General features: G+C 44.6%; 1 pseudogene; it reads right to left on the bottom strand.

The window, feature by feature from the left end:
- Positions 1-1,111: 1,111 nt before the first annotated feature.
- LOC114107939 (RNA-binding protein EWS pseudogene) overlaps positions 1,112-22,250 on the bottom strand; it is a 91,921-nt pseudogene continuing 70,782 nt past the window's right edge.

Below are 22,250 nucleotides of genomic sequence, written 5' to 3'. Positions count from 1 at the left end.
AGGAGCAGCTATTTCTACAAGATGCGATGCCACTGAATTATCCAAGCAAAGTGGAAGATGCCAATTGCTAGCAGACGTAAGGAGACTGATAGAAGCTTGTAAACGTGGCTATTATCAAGCAATCCAAATAATTTTTTTTTAAAAAAAAAGACGAGACAACAGCAAAAATCCTTAAAAACTTAAAAATGATAGACATTGTCACCGTAGCAGTGGCTGGTTTGTTTTGTATGTCTCATCTAAGTTTTTTGGCATGAGGGCAGAACTCAAATTACATGCTCCAAAACTTGGTTCCTAAAGTTGTTTCTTTCCATTTGTGATTCACTTTCCTGGAGAAAAAGTGTTACACTTGGTGTCTCAGGACAGCCCGTGAGCAACTTTTCAATTCATCATGTAATAAAAACACTACATTTGCAATGGAAAGTGTAAAAAACAAAACTGCAACAATATTGGTAATCAAAACAGGAAAACAATAAAAATGAGAGGAAAAAAAGAAGATCCCCTTATCTCTAAGGCTGTTCCTGTGAAACTCACATGCATTTAGAGAAAAAAAAATGAGAAGGCATTTGGAATTTTTTGTTGTTGTTTATAAACATTTGGGATTTTATTTTTTAAAAAAATCACAACCACAAACATTGTTACAGTTGGTGGTCCTCTTGGTTCTCCGCAATGACATGGAGCATGTTCACAGGGGTTACCATTTTTAGATCTTAAAGAACCATCATTAAAAGAAGAAGAAGAAGAAAGGCACACTGCCATTTGATTTGTTTTTGTTTTCGTTTTTAGGGGGAATTGAACTCAGGGCACTCGACCACTGAGCCCCATCCCCAGCCTTATTTTGTATTTTATTTACAGACAGGGCCTCACGGAGTTGCTTAGTGCCTCACTTTTGCTGAGGCTGGCTTTGAACTCACGTTCCTTCTGCCTCAGCCTCCTGAGCCGCTGAGATGACAGGTGCACCACTCCAGGCCATTTGACTTGTTTTAATGTTTCTTTACAAGCAGTGAAAAGTACTACAGTGCAGCAAAGGAATGATCATAATGTTGTGGCCAGCAGTATAAATATAGAATTATAAATTGAAAACATTTTCTGGTTTCAAAATTAAATCTGGTAGTCACTGGCACTCTGTGGGCGCTGCTGTAATGGGACCTGGTCCGTGTTCCTGATGGTGCTGACCTTCATCGATTGCCCAGGTCCTGCCTGTCCTCCTTTTCTTCCTCCCATCTGTCAACCTCACCTTTCTCTGCCAAAGTCACCTTGGTCCATGCAAAGGCCACCACGGAAGCCACCTCTGTCTTCACCAGAGCCACCTCTGGGCATTCCACCTGGCCCTCCACCATCCACGAGGTCCCTCTTCCTCCTGGCATTTCTCTCTGCTTTCCTGAGGGTGCCCTCAGGCTTGGGGCTCTCACTATGGTTGCATTTGTTCTAAGGGTGAAGTTCTGGGTTCCACAACCCCCTCTGGGACACTGCCAGCCTCGGGCCTGGTGCTGGGCATTACCTCCTCCCTCAGAAACCCTGGCCCTCTTGAGCAAAAGCCTCCCTGGAACGGTGGCATCCATCTGTCGTCACGGGGCGGCATGGCACTTTGCATGTGGTTCATCAGAGGCTTCTTCTGAGCAAGTGCGACTCTCAGTGTCCTCCCTGGAAAGTCTTCTCCACTGAACCATCCAACGGTGCCCTCAGCAGCCTTTGGGTCTTCATAGGACACTGTGGCATGGCCTTTGGGTTCTCCTGTTTCCTCGTCCAGGAAAACCCAATTCCTTGTGGATGTGGATCATGGGCTGCCCAGTTCTCTTGTTCTTCTTGACAACCCCACGCTGCTTAAAGAAGTCTGCCACATCGTGGTGGAGAGTCACGCTGTCATTTGATCCTTGCACCAAAACTGCATGGTAGGGAGGGTCATCATCAAGATCCAGCCCTTCACCCAGGGGTCCACTAGGCTTCCTGAAGCCTTCTCATTCCACTGCATCCTTCTCCCCACCCACCTGAGCCCATGCCTCCATGATCAAGTCCACACTCCCCTGTCCCTGTTACTGGGGCCATTCATGTCCCAGTTCTCTCCGGAGCAGGAAAACCTTCCAGACTCCTGCTCATAAATACCCAAACTACTGGGAGGTCCCGTGGGAATGAACTCCTCTGCCCATAGCTGCTGCCCTGTTGGAGGTACTGACTTGGAGCCAGGTTGTGGGATCCAGTGGGCATGGGGGATAATTAGTAGGAAGCTGTACCCATTGACCAGAGCCACTCTGCCGTCCATAGCTGCTCAGTGCTCATGTGCTCTGCTGCGAGTACTCCTCTGATCATAGCTGGTTGGCTGTGTAGACGATAGGATGGAGGTGCAGGGTCTGGTTGCATGGGGAAGCTCCCAGGAACCTGGAGGTAACCGTAGTTACTTTGTCTGCATCCTTGAGCTGGTTATAACCCCCTGTGCTAGACTGAGGTTGACTGGTCTCCAAGTGCTTGTTACCATCCTGCAGTCTCGTAGGTGTGGTGGTTGCCTGTTAGAGAGGCCGGGTGAGCAGGCTGAGTGCCATATGCAGACTGAGTTGCATAGGAGGCCTGAGTGGTGGTGACTGTGGCTGCGGTAAGGTCATAAGCACCTGTGCTGTAGCCCTGGGCTGGCTGGCTGCCTGCCTGGCAGGGGGTGGGGGCAGTTGGCATAATGTAACCAGTGGGAAGCTGTCCATAAGATGTTGATATGCGAACTGCCCTTAAGTGTCAGTGGACTGAGCCTGGGTATGGCTGACACCAGTAGCTGTCCATGAGAGCCATAGTTCTTTGTCCATAAGCCTGGGTGACCTATGTGTATCCTTGAGTTGACTGGGGGTGTAAGCACTGTGCTCTGCTGGGTTGTAACTCAGCTGGAGGTACTAGACACCATTTTCTCTCCTTCCTCCTCCTGCATGTGAGCATTTTGCAGAAATTCTGAAGCAAAGCTACTAGCATCTATCTCCAATCTGACCCTGCCTTGGTTTGGGTTTTCCCTAAAGCCAGCCTGTGGCAAATTTGGGAACCCAGTAAGCACAGTGAGGAGCTAGAAGTTGCAAGGTATGTTAGGGAGTAGTTACTGCTGTGGGTCACTGGGGCTCAGTCCCACTGGCACTATCTGGCAGACTGCAGGATACACCTCAGAGGAGTCCCACCAGGGACGAGAGAGCCAGGGTGTTGATCCCCTGATTCCCTTCCCTTACTGGTTAGGGTTACCCCTGTGGGTGCTACCTGCGCGGTACTGTCAGCTGGCCCTGCACACAGGATGAGAACATTGCAGCAGCTGAACCAAGCTCCAAGATGGAAAGATGCAGAGTGTCATCAGGGTAAACCATCTGCAGGGGGTCTCTGGTACTGGCTTGATGCTGACAGCAGACCTCTAAAATTGATGGGAATTTAAAAAATTTTAATAGACTTTATTTTTTAGAGCAGTTTGATTGTAGAGAGAGTACAGAAAGTTCCCATAAATCCTCTAACTTCTTTCCCTCAACCCCACCATTTTTCTATTAATATCTTGCAGTAGTGTTATTAGAGTCATTAGTATCAATGGAACTAAAGCCCATAGTGTACGGTAGGCTCACTCTGGGTCTTGACAAATGTATCCACGATCACAGAGTGGTTTCATTGCCCTAAAAGTCCCATGCTTCACCTATCCCTTCTCCTGCTTCCCTAGTTTTTCCTTCTCCAGACTGCCATATATTTGAAATCATGCACTTTTCACACTGGATTCTTTTACTTAGGAAATCCACGACTTGCTGTCTCATTTCTTTTTATTGTTGAATAACATTCCAGTACCCATAAAGCTGAGGCTGCCGAAAACCAAACCCCGACTCTCAACCTACAAGTGGCTAGATGACAGTGCAAACTGAATCCCAGCCTTGCTACAAGGTGCTCATGTTAGAGTGCCCTCTCTCCCCCAGCCTGCTCCTGTGGTTTCCCTGGGCATCTCCTAGAGCCATGTGGCAGAGAAAGAAAAGACTCAGGCCTGGCCTGCTGACCACCTAGAAACATGAAGAGCGGCTGCCTTACAGCTTCTTTCTTGGACACCATGAAGGGACAGAATTTTGAGCAAAGAACCTACTTGTTCATCTTGCTTAAGAAGGGAACTGACCAGACACAGGACTACACAGTGACTTATGAGCTATAACCACTGGTTTTGTTGGATGGTCAAGTATTTGAAAGGAACATTGTTGGAAAACTGGTGAGAATAAAGTCTAGGGAAAACTATGTGGATGGTCTTCTCAGAATGGGCAAAGAGTGAGGATCTTTGTGTCCCATGTGAATGCTCACCCATGATGACCTCAGCAGAAGAGGACTTTAATAATCAAGTGGATAGTATGACATATTCTGTGGCTACCAGTCGGCCTCTTTCCCCTGCTACCCATGATCAAAATAGCCATGGTGGTAGGGGTAGAAATTGTGCATAAGCTAAGTGACATGACTGCCACTCATGAAGGCTGACCTGGCTACAGCCATCTCTGAAGACTTGATCTTCCAGCAACAGATACCAGCTCTGAGACCCAGATATGGCGCTAACCCTCCAGGTGATCATCCAGCTACTTGGTGATGGGTTGATTTCAATGGGCCACTTCCATCAGGGAAAGGATCTTGTCCTTTTGGAATAGACACTCTGGATGCAGACACGCCTGCCCTGCACATAATGCTTCTGCCAAAACTGCTGTCCAGAGACTTCCAGAATGACCTACCTGCTTTGTGATATTCCACAGAGCGTTGCTCCTGATCGAGGAACTCCCTCTGCAGCCAGAGAGATGCAGCAATAGGCCCTGCCCAGGGGATCACTAGGCTTATCAGGATAACAATGAGCTGGCTTGATAAAACAGGGGGGTGGACTTTTGAAGTCAGGGCTACAGTGCCAGCTAGACAGGAATGCCTTGCAGGGCTGGAGCAAAGTTCTCCACAAAGCCTCATGTCCTTGGAATCTGTGTCCAAAGTAAACATAGTGCTGTTGCATCTTCCAAACCCCAGCTTCCAGAACTGAGGGTGGAAATGGATAAAGATTTCCGTTGTAAATAATAACACCTGACCTTCCTGCCATAATCAGGGCTCTCACTCCGGTTCTCTGTGTTCATCTTCTTCTTGAGGTCCTAGATGCTACGATGGACTTAGAAAAAAATACATATATTCCAAGTTTCCACAATTGCAAAGGGAAGAGCAACTTCTCACTTGTGATAAATGACATGACTCTTGCTTTCTTTTGATGCATGACAAATTACTCCAAACTTGGTGTTTTAAAACAGCATCTTTTTATCTTCTCACAGTTCTGTAGGCCAGAGTCTGATGGGTTTCACTGGGTTCCCTGCTTACGTTTTAGGAGGCTGCAGTCAAGGTGTGAGTGGACTGAAGTTTTATCTGAATTTCTTATCAGGAAAATTCATGACCAGTCTCACGCATGATATTGGCAGAACTCAGCTCCTGTGGCTGGAGGGTTGAACTTGCTGATTTCTTGATGGGTGTCATTCTCTCTCACCCTGAACCCCCTCTGAAGCCCTGAATCTCTGAATTCCTCTTTTCTTGGCAGTCAGAGAAAACTCTGCTTTTAGAGGGCTCACATGGCCAGGTTGGGTCCACCCGGTTTACCTCCCTATCTTAAGGTTAACTGATTAGCAAACTTAATCACCTCTGCAAAATCCCCTTTGTTGTGTAACATGAGACTAACACCAGAGAAGGGATCAGGGGGACAATCTTAGACTTCCACTGGCCATAAATTCCTGCTAAGAAAATCTGAAAGGAGCACCTGATAGCAGGATAGCCACATATAATACAAAAGTCAATAGCTTTCTAATAATTAACTATGAAATGTACTGGGGAAAAAATTCAAGGTTAAAAAAAGAAACAAACCCCCCAAACAGGCAGAGATAAAACTAACAAAAATGTTCAGGATCTAGGTAAATAAAATTATGAATGTTTCCTGAACACACACACACACACACAAGTAAATGGGAGCCTAAGCATATTTACAGGTTTCCCTTTCATTTATTTGTATTTTTATTTTTTTAAATGGGAAAAGGAAACAATGTCAGGAAGTCACAGAAAGCAAACCTTTAATCTCTTACTTATAAGAGACGGAATCTTGCTGTGTTGCCTGGTTCAAGAAATCCCCCTGCCTCAGCCTTCTAAGTAGCTGGGACTACAAGCATGCTCCACTGTGCCCAGCTTCTTTATTTCTTTAAAAAAATTAAACACGTGGGAAGATTTTGAAAAAGCACAAGAAGGAGAACGTGGCTTATCAGATATTAAATTTACAATAAGCAAGATAGTGTGCAAATCTCACGAGAGGAGTCAAAGACAGTGATGAACCCAACAGGACAAGCGTGAATATTCTGATGGACCTGAAATCTATGGTCTGAGAGGGCCACATGGGCTAAGTTCCAAGGCAGGCAACAAAATGACTGGAGTTTCTAAAAAATCCACTTTGGATGAGCTGATGTGGGACATTAGCCTTTTTGTTGAGGAACAGGCAGAGATGTGTAAATAGGCTCACTCAGGTGTAACACACCTTCAAAGGATGTGAAAGGATACAGACAAGATAATATAACCAGTCACCCACGGGAAAGACGGGCAGGCTGACAGCCATTTGGGGAAAGGGCTCCTTTAAAAGGTTCATTTTTACATCAACGTGTGTCATTGGATTATTTCCTCACATCCACATTCCATTTATTTTTAATTTCTCGGCTTTAAATAGTTCAGAAATAACATGGGCTGAGAAAAGTTAAATGATACTAGATGTGAGAGTTAACATTGCAAGTCCCCTTCCACCACCAATAATCTTACCCACTCTTACCATCAAAGGAGAACAAATTTTGTGTGTGAATTCTTATAGATCTTGGGGGGGTTTCATTGCTGGATTATTTTGAGGTCATTTTGGGAACAAAACATATGTACATAAATAAAAATAAAGGGAAAGTACGTTTGATTCCACAAGCATAAACTATATGATTTGTTTTACTCTATTCCAACTGTTTCCTATGGCTTATAGTGTCATAAGATACCTACTATGGGCTAATCTTATTTTTTGCATAAAAATGGATACCTTTAGCTATACATGACTGCAGAGTCCATTTTGATATAATTATACAAGCATGGAATATATCTTATGCTAATTCGGGCCCCATTCTGGTGGGGTGTCCATATGTGTATACAGGGAAGTTACATCAGGCTCGTTCTAGTGTCTTTCCTTTTCCCGTCCCTTCTCCCTTCCCTTCATTCCCCTTTGTCTAATCCGTTGAACTTCTACTCTTCCCCTCCAACCCTCCTTACTATGGGTTAGTTTCTATATATCAGAGAAAACATTCAACCATCGGTTTGGGAGGAAGGGATTATTTTGCTTAGCACGATAGTCTCCAGTTCCATCCATTTATCAGTAAATGTCATAAACTCATTCTTTTATATGGCTGAGTAATGTTCCATTATGTACGTATACCACAGTTTCTTTATCCATTCATCTGTTGAAAGGAACCTAGGTTGGCTCTTAGCTTAGCAATTGTGAGCTGAGTTACTATAAACACTGATGTGGCTTGTGTCCCTGTAGTGTACTGATTTTAAGTCCCTCAGGTATATACCAAGGAGTGGGATAGCTGGGTCATATGATGGTTCCATTCCTAGCTTTAGAGGAATCTCCATACTGCCTTCCAGAGTGTTTGCTCCAATTTGCAGTCCCACCACCAACAGTGTATGAGTATACCCCTTTCCCCACATCCTTGCTAATATTTATGTTACTTGTACTCTTGATAATTGTCATTCTGGCTAAAGTGAGATAAAATCTCAGTGTAGCTTTTATTTGCATTTCTCTAATTGCTAGAAATGTTGAACATTTTTTCATATATCTGTTACCCTTTCATACTTCTTCTATAAAGTGTCTGTTTAGTTCCTTTACCTGTTTATTGATTGAATCATTATTATTATTATTATTATTATTATTATTATTATTATGTGTGTGAAGCTTTTTGAGTTATTTATATATCCTAAAGATCGATGCTCTATCTGTAGGTGGCAAAGATTTTCTCCCATCCTGTAGGCTCTCTCTTCACATTCTTTATCGTTCCTTTTGCAGTCAAGAAGCTTTTTAGTTCAATGCCATCCCATTTACTGATTTTTCATTTAACTTCTTGTGCTTTAGGAGTCTTGTTGAGGAAGTCACTTCCTGAGCTGACATGTTGGAGTACTGAGCCTACATCTTCTTCTAGCAGGTGCAGAGTTTCTGGTCTCACTCCTAGGTCTTTGATCCACTTTGAGTTGTGTTTTGTGCAGGGTGAGAGATGGAGATTCATTTTCATTTACTACATATGGATCTCCAGTTTTTCCAGCAGCACTTGTTGAAGAGGCTATATTTTTTTAAAAGTATATTTTTGGCACCTTTGTCTAATACGAGATAACTGTATTTATGGGGGTTTGTCTCTGTGTCTTCTGTTCTGTGCCATTGGTCTTCATGTCTGTTTTGGTGACAATACCATGCTGTATTTGTTACGATGGCTCTGTAGTATAATTTAAAGTCTGGTATTATGATGCCTCCTACTTCTCCTTTCTCACTAAGGATTGCTTTGGCTATTCTGAGCCTTTCATTTTTCTAAATGAATTTCATTACTGCTTTTTCTAAAATAGACACTTTTAAACCTCATTTCATGTAAATAGGTTTACACTTACACCATGACTTGTTTGTTTGCTTATTTTTATATACTGAGATGAACGCAGGAGCATTCTACCTCTGAGCTACATCCCCAGACCCTTTTTATTTTATTTTGAGACACGGTCTCACTAATTTTCACAGTCTGGCCTTGAATTTGTGATCCTCCTGCCTCAGACTCCTGAGTAGCTGAGATTATAATCATGTGCCACCACACCTGACACACCATGATTTTTGACAGGTGTGATTGTATATAACACTATAAATAAATTATACCCTAATATTTCAATATTCAAATTATTTTCATTTTAATGATAAACATGGCTTACAAATTGATGCTTCTCGTGTAAATCTTCATGTGCTTTTCTAAATATTTTCCTTTTGATTTTGTAATTAAAAATTTTTGTAAACACAAGAAATATTGATATTTATGTTTAAAATTTTATGCCACAAACATAAGCAAAGTCAAAGTACAAATGATCAACAAAGAAATACACTTAACAAATGAAGAGTTGACGCCTATATCACAAAAATATTTGGAGTTTAATAAGAAAAGGATTTTTTCATCTCAATGCAAATTAGAGAATATAATTATAAAGAAAGAAAATACTAATGATAATGACTATGATTATATGATTAATTTGGCTATTAACCAGAAGGATGCAAGTTCAAGTAAGAGTAAGATACTAATTTCATTCAATATATCTGTTTAAAAATTGAGGAAAATAGACACATACTAGTTGGGGAAAGGTCCTTGCATATGTTGCTCATGGGAATAAGATGACTGCAACTATTTGGAAAGCAATCTGGCAATATCTACTAAAAAGTTAAAAATAAGCGTACCCTTTGGCCTTGCAATCCTACGCATCAGAATCCAGCTCATAAAAATAGAAGTACTAGTATCTGAGGATGTCTACCACCACACTTTGGGACCTGACCAGAAACTGCAAAATGTCTTTCTTCATGTTTATTTTTTGGTACTGGGAATGAACTCAGGAGCACTTGACCACTGAGCCACATCCCCTGCCCCCACCCCCCCGCCTTTTTTTTTTTTTGGTATTTTATTTATAGACAGGGTCTCACTGAGTTACTTAGGGCCTCGCTAAGTTCCTGAGGCTGACTTTGAACTCCCAATCCTCCTGCCTCAGCCTCCTGAGCCACTTGAATTTCAGGGATATGTCACCACACCCAATGAACTTATAAACATGAACTTATTAACTCACAAAACGTGAACTTATTAACTTATGTTATAAAACATTATTTGTGATTGTCTATTTGCCTCTAGTTATATGAGTAGGGGGAAAGGCATGCTATTAGTTTTGGGAGGTGGCAGCTTGATGTACCAAAGAAAAGGCTGGATGTCAACGGTGAGGATGGTGATGGTGGTGGTGGTGGTGGTGATTTTACTGAGAGCACAGATTACTTTGTAGTTTAATTTTTTAAAAGATGAATGAGTTGGACTTTTGAGTGGGCTAGAGAACTTCTGCACATGTATTTAGGTTAATAGAGATGCATCATCACCCTGAAGGGTTACATGTAGACAACAAAATATGGATCTACACAGATAAGACCGTGTGTTAGTCTGCTTTGTTTACTGTAATGAAATACCTGAGGCTGGGTAACAGTATAAAAAAGAAAAATGTATTTAGCTCACAGTGCTGGAGGTTTAAGGGCCCAAATGTGGTAATAACTTTGTTACTGGCAGAGTCTTGAGGTGGTGCAGGGTATCTCATGGTGAGACAGGGAGTATGTGTGTGTGTGCGTGTGTGTGTGTGTGTGTACCATCACTTTTCCATCTTTTAACATGGGATTCTATCCCAATGACCTTACCTATTCCTAATCAGCTCCCAAAGATCTTCCCTCTAAAAAACAGAGTCAGACACAGTTTCCATCCTTTTAATTTCTTACACTGGGGGTGACATTTCAACACGTGAGCCCTTGGAAGATATGCTCAAACTACATCCAAATCACAGCAACCATAGACTGAGTGTCCACACCAGGGTCATGAAGCATGAGCTAGAAGACCTGTGTCCAGGGTTTCAAGCCCAAGTTCCTGCTGTCTTCCTTTCCTCTGTCCTTCAAAAGGGGTTTCCCACCTGTTGGATCCTCTCCCTGGTTACGGGCTCTGCCGAGGCCACGTGAGGTCCCGGCGGAGAGCTTCCTGGTGGCTGCAGCAGTTAGAAAGCAGCAGTCTCTGCTGCTTGGCTCTCCCTCTATCCACCCTGACCTCTGTTTCCTGGCCAGTCCACCATCAGCCTGCCAGGATGTGCTGTAATGTCCAGCCTGGGCCCGGCACCAGCAGGACAAAAATAGAATCTGGAGAGCCAGTTTAGGATTCGCCCTGTTGCAAGTCAGCCAGGCTGGAGAGCACAGGAAGACCAGGGGATACCCTGCTCCTTGGATCCCCAGCTGGAGTCTGTAAGCCTCAGGAACCAGATGTCAGCATCAGGCGGTCCCGGGAGCTGGCTGCTCTGTCCTCCCCTGCCCCTCCTTGGAGCTGGGGGGCTTGCTGCCTGCATTACTCAGCTGTCTGCAGGAGGGTTGCCTGAGCGGCCATCTCTGGAGTCACCGCATTGTGGGGTGATGTTCCTGGCTAAAAGTAACCCAACCCTGGGCACTGAACACACATGGCAGATGCAAAGAAGAGACTCTTGCAGCCCCTGACCTTGAAATCCTAGTTTCCAAGAGTGGGAATGAGCCGCCATGAGTTCCTTGAGCTAAGGTCAAAGTACCTGAGGTAAAGACTTCCAAGGCCCCTAACGGAAGACACCCTGCTCTCCCTGGGAGCGTCCAGCTGCCTGCAGCAGGGAGCAGCCGCCTGGCCCAGCTCCAGTTTGCCCCCGAGGTGGAGGCTTGTGTGGAGGGAGGCTGGTCCCAGTGAATGACAAGAGGCTTCCGTCCGCTGCATTGTTGGACCTCCCGGGTTCCGTCTGCAGCCCAGCCCGTGCCACAACACCGGGACCTAGACTCTGGAAGCAGACTGCGTTCTGTGAGTTCACGGCCAGCCACAGCCTTGACATCTGCAAGGCTTTCTCTGGGCCTGGGGTTTTCAGGAGGTACTAGGCCTCCTAAAGGCGTTATCACAGTCCATGAGCGCCCACAGGTCTAGAGGTGCGGTGCCATTCTTCTTGCTCCCCCGGTAAAGCACTTTGCTTGCTCTCTTCTAAGAACACATCATTAAAAACACCTTGAGACGCCCGCCTGCCCTATGGGATCTGTGAGTCTGCGTGCTCTGGGCCATCGCCCTGCCGCGGGCATCATGTCAGACTCTTGACACACATTATTTCTACATTTTAGTACTCAGCCAGCCAGCCGCGCCATTATTTTTATGTTACTTAACCAACTACGTGGTAAAGTGTTCAGATCCATTCAGACCCTGTCCACCTCTACTGGACTTTCCCACCTCCCTGCTGTCAGCTGCCACCAGGGTGCATGAACATTCTGATGGGTGTGAGGTGTGTCACCTAATCAGTGACTGAGAGGGTCTGCAAAGATGATGATTTCAATGGGGAATGAAGGTCAGAGCACCACAGTAAATTATATGCCTACTCAGGAGGCAATTGAAGACAGCGGCTTTAAAATACAAAATGAGGAGTATTTCATAAGTCGTGTTTGAAAGAATAACCTTTGGTTACAAGGGTCAATAATAAAGGTGGCATCCGTCTGAGTCGGACAGGCAGTTTGGGGCGAACATCCTTGCCGAAGTCTTTTCTGTGTAGGTAATAAGACGGCCTGTGGTGGCCATTGAGCATGGTGTTGGTTCTGGCTGAGTCTTTGGTGCTAGTTCTTGTCACCTGGCACCCATGTGTGACATCCCCTCCTTCACCACTTCCCAGCTTTATTTATTTTTATTAAGGTTCAACACGAGCATCAGCATTTGGATTCTGACCACTTTCATGCATGCAAGGTGAGAAGTAGGAGATCCCAGGATCGACATCCCTCTGCCACCTTCTTCCAAAGGCCGACGTTAGCCTACGTAACTGAGGATGGAGACAGACAGCAAGCAGTTAAACAGGTTATATAATATGCCAAGCGATGGTGAGTGCTGTGGAAGTAAGGCAGTGAAGGAGAGCAGGGAGTTCTGGTAGACTGGGATGAGAGAGGGAGGGTTTGTGAAATTTAAATAAGGTGGTGCTCTAGTTTGGATCAGAAATGTTTCCCAGAGGCCCGTGTGTTGAAGGTTTGGTTGACAGCCTATGGTGCTATGGGAGGTGGTGGGACCTTTAAGAGGTGGAGCCTAGTGGAAGGAAGTTAGGTAATTAATCAAGGGGTGTGCCCTCGAAAGGGATATTGGGATCCAGCCCCCCACACACCCCCATGACCCCTATCCCCTTTTTGTTTCCCAGTCACCAGGAGGTGAACAGGTCTTTTCTGTCAAGTACTCCTACCATGATATACTCCACACTGGAGGCCCAAAACAACTGTGCCAAATGACCATGGACTGAAACCTCTAAAACTGTGAGCCAAAATAAGCCTGTCCCTCCTTGTAAGTTGTTTATCTCAGGTATTTTGTTACAGTCATGGAAAGCTGACTAACATAAATGACCACTTCTGAATTATTTCCTGAGGTGCCTCTTACCTGATGGTGACTTCTAAATAATGTAAAGTCTGTGAGAAGTGATGGCTGGTGAATCTGAAGGGACATATAGTTTCTGCAGTCATGACCTAGAGACATACTCTTCCGAATGATTGACTGCAGTCATGTGTAGCTTTTTCAAGTACTTAAAATGAAATAAATTAAGAAATTGTGTTCCTCTGTCACACTAGCCATACTAGCAAGTCCTTATAGCCACAGGTACTGAACAATGCATATCTAGAACATTCCCCTCACTGCAGAATGTCGGTAGGGCTGCATTCAGGTCGAATGTGATGGTCAATGACTGGGATATTTAGCATGGTGGTGCAGTTCAGTGGTAATGAGATTAAGGTGATGGCCTTGGAGCACGGGGCTTGTACCCCCCAGAGGTATTATGAGGCATCTACCTATTGCAAAACACTCTTAAGACAAAAGAGCACAAATACATCCATCTTCAGGCAACAAAACTTATTCAGCCAACCTAACTTAACATTCTCTTCCTCCTCCTCACCACCGGAGTCAGCAGTATCAACACCATCTGCCATTGAGCCCCTTCCTGTTCTTTTGATTTTCTTCCTGGAATAATGTGCAATACCACAGGACAAATGCTATTTGTAAGCATAAAATCAACAGGTTATTTTGGGTTATAAAAGTTATTAAAAAAAAAAAAAACTGAACCTGTGTGACTTCTTCAGTTACTTCTCTCAATAAGTTATCGATGGGAATTAACAGAAAACAATACATCAATCAACACATATGGTTTTATGATAACCCAAGTTATTTCATTAAGAACTAAAAGAAAGACTGTGGCGTGAAGCTCAAAAGTAAGCTGTTAGTAAACGCAATGCCTGATACTCAGTTGGATCCTGGATCAAAAGAAAGAAAAGCCAGTTGTGAAAGATAAAAGGAAAATATGAATGTGGACCCTATATCTCATCAATAGTACTATATTAATGTTAATTTTTCCTAACTGTGTTGAGTGTACTATTTTTTTTAGGAGATAAATGCTAAAATGTCCAAAGGTGGAATGTCATGATGCCTATAGTTAACTTTGAGATGGTTCCTCAAAAAAGTATGCATATTGTATCACATGTAAACATACATGTGCAAATATGGTAAAGCAGGTGAATCTGGTAAAGGATATGTAGATGTTCATTGGATTACTTTTGCAACTTTTCTGTAGATGTAGTATTTCATAATAAAATTTGGAGAGAAACGAAAGGATTATTTTTACATGCAGTCATAGCAGTAGTCCACTAAGGCTTGAGACCGTGTCTAAGACTTTCAAAAGACCACTGAATAAATGTTTATTTTATGTACTTGAATTTGTTTCTTCCAATAGATTATGTTTTCCTCCCTTTTTCAAAACATTAGTCCCAATGTGTCAAACTGATCATGTTTTGTTCTTTGAGTCAAAGTTTAACATTTGCAAGTGCTTTTTGAACTTACTTACGTGTTAATGAAATCTTAACTTTTGGGATAAAGCCTTAGAATGTCAGAATTAGACCCTTAAGCATCTCAAAAACAAATTCCTTATATTCCTTGTCAATTTAGTCATCCCTTTATGGAGGGATCCGTACATTCCTACAGACCAAGAGGACTCCAAAGGTGGATGTCATATACAAATAAACTGAGGGGCAGCTGAGAGACACACTGCCCTGGGGCCATTCTGGACCACAGAGGAAAGGGAAAAGAAACTTGAGTCATGGCACAAATGAAAGTTTATGAAACTTCTCCCTATCCATTGCATTTCTGTGAGGGAAAGTTAACTGGTCTAAAATTTGATTAAGCAGGAAGAAAAATCCATGTGTCAACTGCTGGAAGGTCCAGAGGACAGGCAGGTTCTACTGCTCAGTGTCCTGAGGACTTAGCGTCTCTGTTTCTCAGCTCAGCTTCTCTCCAATAGGTTCTCAGGATCTTCTCTCATGGGGTCAAAGTGGCTGTGAAAGCCCTGACCTGTCATCTCTGTGTAAATCCAGTGAAGAGAAGCAAAGGGCTCTTTCCCAAAAGTCCCAGGGGAAACCTCATTGGGTCTCAAGGTGCCAACACCCACATCTGTGCCAAGGGCTGTGAGGGGAAGAAGCTGAAATGCTCCCAGATGTTGAGACACACCCTCACCTACCCCATGGCCTACTCTGCTAAAACAGGGTGTGGTGGGTCCCTGAGTGCATGCTAGCACAAGTGTGGGACCACTCTATCCTGGAAACCATTCAGATGACTTAATGGAGCATGCACCCTAGGGTAGCCAAGGAGGAGTTTCTATAAGGAAAAGGAAACATCTTACTCTTCTGCAAAAGACAAAATGTTCCACTCCTTATAATTGGAAATTCCTTTTTGTTTTTGAGCTTCAAGACGCTCAGCGTTGGAACGGCCGTGTTGAATCTCTCAGTGTAGGCTGTTAAAATAGAAAATTCATTAGCATTGCTGGTGTGGCTCTCGTGTATTCTCCAGAAACTTCTGATGGATGCCTTCAGCCTGCAACAAGTTTCTGGAGTGGAAAAATCTAAGCATGGAGCCCAATGCGGTGGGAAGTCCTGGCTCAACCCCACTGGAGGCCTATAAAGGAGAGTGAGAACATCCCTCTGACTCCCCCCACCAGGGGGCAAGGAATAGAAGGATCTTTGGCTCATTGATTGAAGGTTAATCCCTGTCATTTCTGCCTTGTCCCTGGAATAGGTCAAGCTCACAGGGACACTCTCAGGTGGAGAGTTGTGGATGATACTACAGGGTGCCACCAGTGTGCCTGATTTAAGTAAATGTTCTAGGGACAACGGGCACCAACTTAGTCAGTTACAGGAGAAAATGTCTTCTTAGACACTTTCTGGAAGCTTTATTCTAGGGATGCACTTGGCCACTGATGCTACTATAAAGAAATAGTTTTATCCAGAGAAACATAGCAGACCTTCAGGTCCCCCAAGAAGTGGGAACACCTCCTTTCACAAACCCAGATGATGCATAAGTCACAAAAAGCCAAAAGATAGATTAGAAACCACAGTACGAGACTGGATGTGGAGCTACTGGCTACTGCAGCCCACCTCACTGTCAGACAGGAGCTGCATTCGGAAGAACTCCAGCTCACACTTCATGAGAGATCTGAATAATTAACGGAATGCAATCCTTTCTGGCTCAACAAGATTATGGAGGACGTCAAGCAATGAAACAAAAGGGCAACTTCAAGTGGAAAGAGGTGCTAAGGATAAGGCGTTCTCCTAGAGTCTAGACACACCAATTTGGTGAGAGAATATTGGGGGCCCCAACAGGGAAATGAAGAAGGCCATCTTGGTTTCCTGCTATCTGATATTAAAGTATCATCCCGTGGAAAGACTAAGGGCTCCCATCTTGTATCATCCATGGACCTTTGGGCTTGCTATTCAACTTCTTTGGGGTTCTATTTACTCAGCTGATAAACTGGGATGCAATACCATATAGACTGGTCTTGAGGGCACACGCAGAGCCTCCCCTGATGGGCACTCAGTAGCCGAGGGGTATCTGCTGGGTCAGATCTGCTATCCTAGATGAGAGCTGTTACTGGCTGTGACTCCATTACCTCACATGTCAATTACCCTGCTGTTTCTGGAACAAGTCCAGGGGGTGCAAAAAAGCACAAATAAAGAACCGACGGATACTCACAAGGAGAGACACTGAGTTCTCCCCAGGGAGACGGTTGACCGTGGCAAGCTATTAATAGAGTGAAGTTATTAATATGTGTGGACTGTGTCCACTTTCTTGGCATGTATTCAGTTTTATATTCTCTCTAGAGGCATGCTAAGTGGATGTGGTGGGAAAAGGAGAGAGAGGCCATAAAAACGCTATTCTGGGTGAACCTGTTCCCATCCCTCCAGAGAACCAGGGGCTGTCGGGGCCTGAGTCAGCGAGCCAGCTCAGCAGCCCTTCCGTGTGACTGTCTCTGGCTGAAGCCACAGAAATCTTGACTTTGTGCTCCAAATAGAGCGCTGACTCAGAAGGCTTCCCAGTAAGAGACTGAAATGAGGCAGCAGACTGTGCTGCCACAAAAGATGGTGGAGTGCTTAAAGGTCTATTTTGGGGTCCCTCCTTTCAGCCTTCGGTAGGCTGGAGTCACCTACATGTGGGCACGCGGGTTGGGGGCCTGTGTTCTGGTGACTCTGTGGAGACAGGAGCTGATTCATGTGGTGGCTTCAGCTGACTTCCTTGGTGTGCTTGACTCTCTTTGTAAGAGTCAGTGGCTAAAGGGATTTATTGTTGCCACCATGTGAAACACATGGAAGCCGCGGACTCTGGAATGATCTATCTCAGGGGACTTGGTAGAGTGGAGCTATGTGACAGTGGCAATGTTGGAGCTGGAATTTGGAATTTAGAGGCAAGAGCAATAGCTATGATCAGAGTTCTAGAAAACGAATTTTGTGGCAGGGACTCAAATACTTCCCTCTCAACACACAGCACTGTTGACTAAGGGGCTTCATACCAGGCATCCCTGAGAGTCCTCATCTGTCAAAGTTGGATGGAGTAGATAGATTGACCTCCCATCTTGGAATGCTCCCAGAGGTGAGATGACCCCAGCCCTCTGTCCCCAGGAGAGAAGATTCCAATCCCTCCTGTTCAAATGCAGCCAAGCGAACAGATTCAGTTCAGTCTTATGGTGCATTTTAAATCTGTGTCACTTTGAAATCATTTGGTATGTACAGACAAGTTTCAAGAATAGCACAAATAACCCTTATCGGCCCTACACTCAGATTCCCGCATATTAACTTCTTACCATATGGGTCTTATCATTCTTTATAGATTCATGTTTATTTCTTCTGAAACACTTGATAGAAAGTTTTACCCATAATCCCTTCTGCCCCTAGAAGGGTCAATGTGGAATTTCCAAAAAGCAGGGATATTCTTGTTAGAGTCTGTAAACAAGTCAAAATAACACCTGGCATTTTGCCAGGGGAATGTTAGAGTTCGTAAACAAGTCTGGATGGTGCCTGGCAAAATGCCAGAGGGAGTGGTTTGAGAAGTAACAAAAGCGAGCCATTAAGTGTGGAGATTCCTGATTGGTTGACTGCTGTATCTAGTTTATGTTAATTAGATAAGCTGTGTGGAATGTATAAATACCTCTGTTGTCCTACAATAAACGGCTCCCTCTCCTGCTGTATCAACGTGCACAAGTTATTCGTCACCCCCAGGTTATTTTGCTGCAGCTGGACTGCGGCATATTCTCTTATCTAAGTTCAAGTATCAAAATTTAAAAAATTAACATTGATGTAGATTATCTAATACGCAGTCTTTATCTAATTTCTGCCAATTGTTTAAGAAACATCCTTGAGAGCAAAAGAAATAAAAGTCCTTGTCTGGGATCCCATATTGCATTTAGTTGTCATGTTTCTTTAATCTCATCTAATCTGGACCAAGTTCTCAGTTTTCATGAGATTGAGATTCTTGAGGAGGACAAGTCAGTTACTCTGTAAAATATCCTCATTTTGGATTTAAAGAAGGAATCACTTTTTTTTTTTTTAATTATCAATGGAAAGACTAATCTAATTTTCAATTGATGCATGAACTAGCTGGAATTGGACTCAGTAGTTCCCCTCCTATTCAGTGGTTTCAGTTACCTGAGATCAATAGTAGTTTGAAAATAGCAAATGGAAAATCCCAGAAATAAACAATTCATAAGTTTTAAAAGTTGAACATTTTTCTAAGTAGCATTATAAAATATCATGCCATCCACCCCATGCTGCTCAGGACATGAACTGTTCCTTTATCCAGCGTATCCATGTTGTATATTCTACCTGCCCATTAATATCTTAGTATAGGTATCTTGGTTATCAAATTTGGTGACAAAGATATTCAATGGTAAAACATTTGCCTAGCATATGTGAGGCACTGGGTTTGATACCCAGCACCAAAAAGGAAAAGAAAGGGAGAAGGAGAAAAAAAGAAAAGAAAAAATAGAGAAATCAAGTGAACTTTGAAGTATCACAGTGCTTGTGTTAAAGTACACTCTTATTTTGCTAGCTAATGGACCCAAACAGCAATAGTAGCTATGCTGGCAATTTGGTCATGCAAAAAAAAAAAAAAAGTAGTGTAGCACTTTCTTTAAATGAACAGATGGACGTAAACATATGTGGGGTTCAGTTTGACCTGTGGCTTCTAGCACCCCTGAGTCTTGGAATGTCTCCCCTGTGGACAGGGGAAGCTACTGCACTTACTTAGTCTCCATACACCTCCCCCCAGAATACTTACTGACTGGGAAGAGAAAACGTCACATTGTAATGGGCCAGGCTGGCAGACCCCACTGTACCTGGGCCAGTGAAGTTGACATTGGACTTCATGTTGTGCCTGCTGTATTTCCACCAAAAATGCATAACGTGAACCTGTTCAGGAAGAAACAGCAAATGGAACACATTGGGATGCTAGCATAATGTGAGGAAATTTTGGAATACAAACTCTTTACAGACAGGGAACTTTGTGTCAACCATCCTGGTTATATGGTGAGCTTGGCAGAACTGAGGAAAAGTCCAGAACCTTCACAAGACTTCCTGAACATCTAAGCTCCTCCCACCCATTCCCAGAAACTCCAAGCTCTAGCTCCTTTTCTGGGATCCCCCTTTCCTACGCAGGCTAGAAAAATACTCAACACTTTCAGTTTAGAGTCAGCCTGGCTGAGCTTCCCTGTGGATCTGCACCCCGGGAGCCACTGCTTCAGTGCTGTTCCTCTGGTTTCCCATCTGGAGCAGACTTGGGTCTGAACTAATGCTGGCCCCTCCTCTCCCTCCATCTGCTCATCCAGGCAGTGGGAACAATGGTCCCCAGGTGGTAGTACTACAGAGTCAAGTTCATTTATCCGCCACTCGAAAAAACCCTATGACTCTAAGATGAGTTGTCAGCACAAGGAAAAAGAATTATTTGGAAAGCAAGCTTCTCATCTTCTTTGCTTTACTAGCTTCCTGGATATACTTTCCCTTACCCCAACTGCTCAGTGACAACCAGGCTGTAGAAAGTACAATATAGAATATTTGTAAAAAGCGTATCATAGAATTCAGCACCTGGTCACGGTGCAGTCCACGTTAGCTTTTATTATGATCATCAGCAATGCACCCTGGAGCCAAGCTGCTGGGCTTCAAATCCTGTCTCCACCATGTCCCAACTCTATGCTCGTTGGCAAATGATTTAACCTCCTTCCTGGGGTTGTGGAACGGATCCAAGAAATGGTGCCTGGCACCCAGAGTGAGCTTCACTTCACAGATTGTGGCTGTTCTTCTTTCTATCATCTTTCCTTTTTAAAAAGCTCACATTTGGTAAAACTTCTGAGTTGACCATGAACACTCACCTTTGGATGCCAATCCTCACGAGGTTAAGAAAGGGAATACATCATGATCCTCATTTCATGAATAACAATTAGCGCCATGAGCCAGCTCAGCAAAAGCGCACATCTGGCAGGATTACAGTGGCGTGCGGCTGTAATCCCACAGCTTTGGAGGTTGAGGCAGGATTGCGAATTCAAAGCCAGCCTCAGCAACTTAGCGAGATGCTAAGCAACTTGGCCAGACCCTGTCTCTAAATAAGATATAAAGAAGGACTGGGGATATGGCTCAGTGGTTGAGCACCTCTGGGTTCAATCCCTGGTACCAAACCAAAACAAAACAACACACATTTGCAATTAGCAGAGAGTTACATTAAGTGTGTCCAGGTCATAGACACAAGTACTCTGTTCTTTACAGCAGCTGACCTTCCAGAAAGTACTCGAGAAGTACCATGAGCTGAGAGCTGGCACACGGAGAAGACAAAGGCCCTGAGTCAGAGTAAGTGGGGAGGACAGGAGACGGGCCAGGCTGCAGGGAGATGTGAGTGTGGTCCCACCTGTGGCTAATGTCCCTCTAACTGGACTCTGAGGTTTCTTAGAAGGCGATGCCTGAGACAGAGTCTGGAAGGATGTAGAATGATCTGGATGGAGGAGCTGCAAGATGAAGGTCATCCAGGGAAAAAAAGTAAATGTGAAGTCAGGGAGGGAGAAACAGCACATCACCAGGTGCGAGGTTCAAGCAATTGGGAATGGCCAGAGCCAAGGCTGCAGAATGGGTGTTAGCAAGAGCAACGTGTGTGGACCTCCCGGCAGGGGATAGAGACCCACTCTGCGGCAGCTCTGGGCTGCTGTTCACAGGGCACTTTGGTGGAGGAGTTTTGGGGTTTGTTCCTTCCCCCTAGATTCTCATTTAATTGCATGATTTTTAAATGCTTTCTCCAGGTCTGTGGTGATTCTGCTGAACTACTCACCCTTGCCTTCTGTCAGAAGGTTGATTCCAGGTGGGGCTGCCCAGACACCAGGTAGGAGCTCAGAGGTCAGCTGGAGCCAGGTGGAGCTGTCCCCAAGGGGTCCAGGTAGCCACCCTTAGGAAGGAAGCCCAGCCCAGGACAGATCCAGAGTCACAGAGAAAGGGGCTCCTGCTACAGAGCAGTCAGCACAGTTCTCAGATACGATGGGGGAGGACAGTGGACCAGGCTGCAGGCAGTAGGCAGAAGGGAGAAGCTGTCTTTGGAATGGCCACTGTGAGGAACCCATGGAAGACCCCTAAGGAGATGTCCCCTAAGCAGCAAGATGTTCGTTTCTGAAACTTGCTCAGAAGAGAGGCTGCTCAGGGAATGGAGGCTGAGGACGTCAGCACACTAGCAGTTTTCGAAGTCCTGGGGAAAGCCACTCTGGAGAATGCATGAAATGAGAAGACAAGGGCCTGCAGAGACGGACGAGGACTTGGAGCAGAATGTCAGAATGCACGGTGCCAGGTTCCCTTTCCGTGTTGTTCACGGGATTCCCCCCACTGTCACAGAGAGCTGCCCACGTCCAACATGCTGGCGTGCTCAGGAGGTGGAGATTGACCTGGACCTCACAACAGTCTCTTCCCGGCCACAGTTACTGTGCTCAGGAGTTCACATTTAATGTGGTGAGCTCCTCACCATCTGCACTGCCAGGCGTCCTCAGTGTCAGACATCAAGGACGGGCCTTCTTGTCACATGGTGTTTTGGAAAGAGGAATAGGGCTCTCTGAGTCACTCCCCTGCCTTTCCACACCCAGGTCTCCTCCAC

The sequence above is a fragment of the Marmota flaviventris genome, chromosome 16, assembly GCF_047511675.1.
Source record: "Marmota flaviventris isolate mMarFla1 chromosome 16, mMarFla1.hap1, whole genome shotgun sequence".
Taxonomy (NCBI): domain Eukaryota; kingdom Metazoa; phylum Chordata; class Mammalia; order Rodentia; family Sciuridae; genus Marmota; species Marmota flaviventris.
This window is presented reverse-complemented; position numbering and strand designations above follow the sequence as displayed.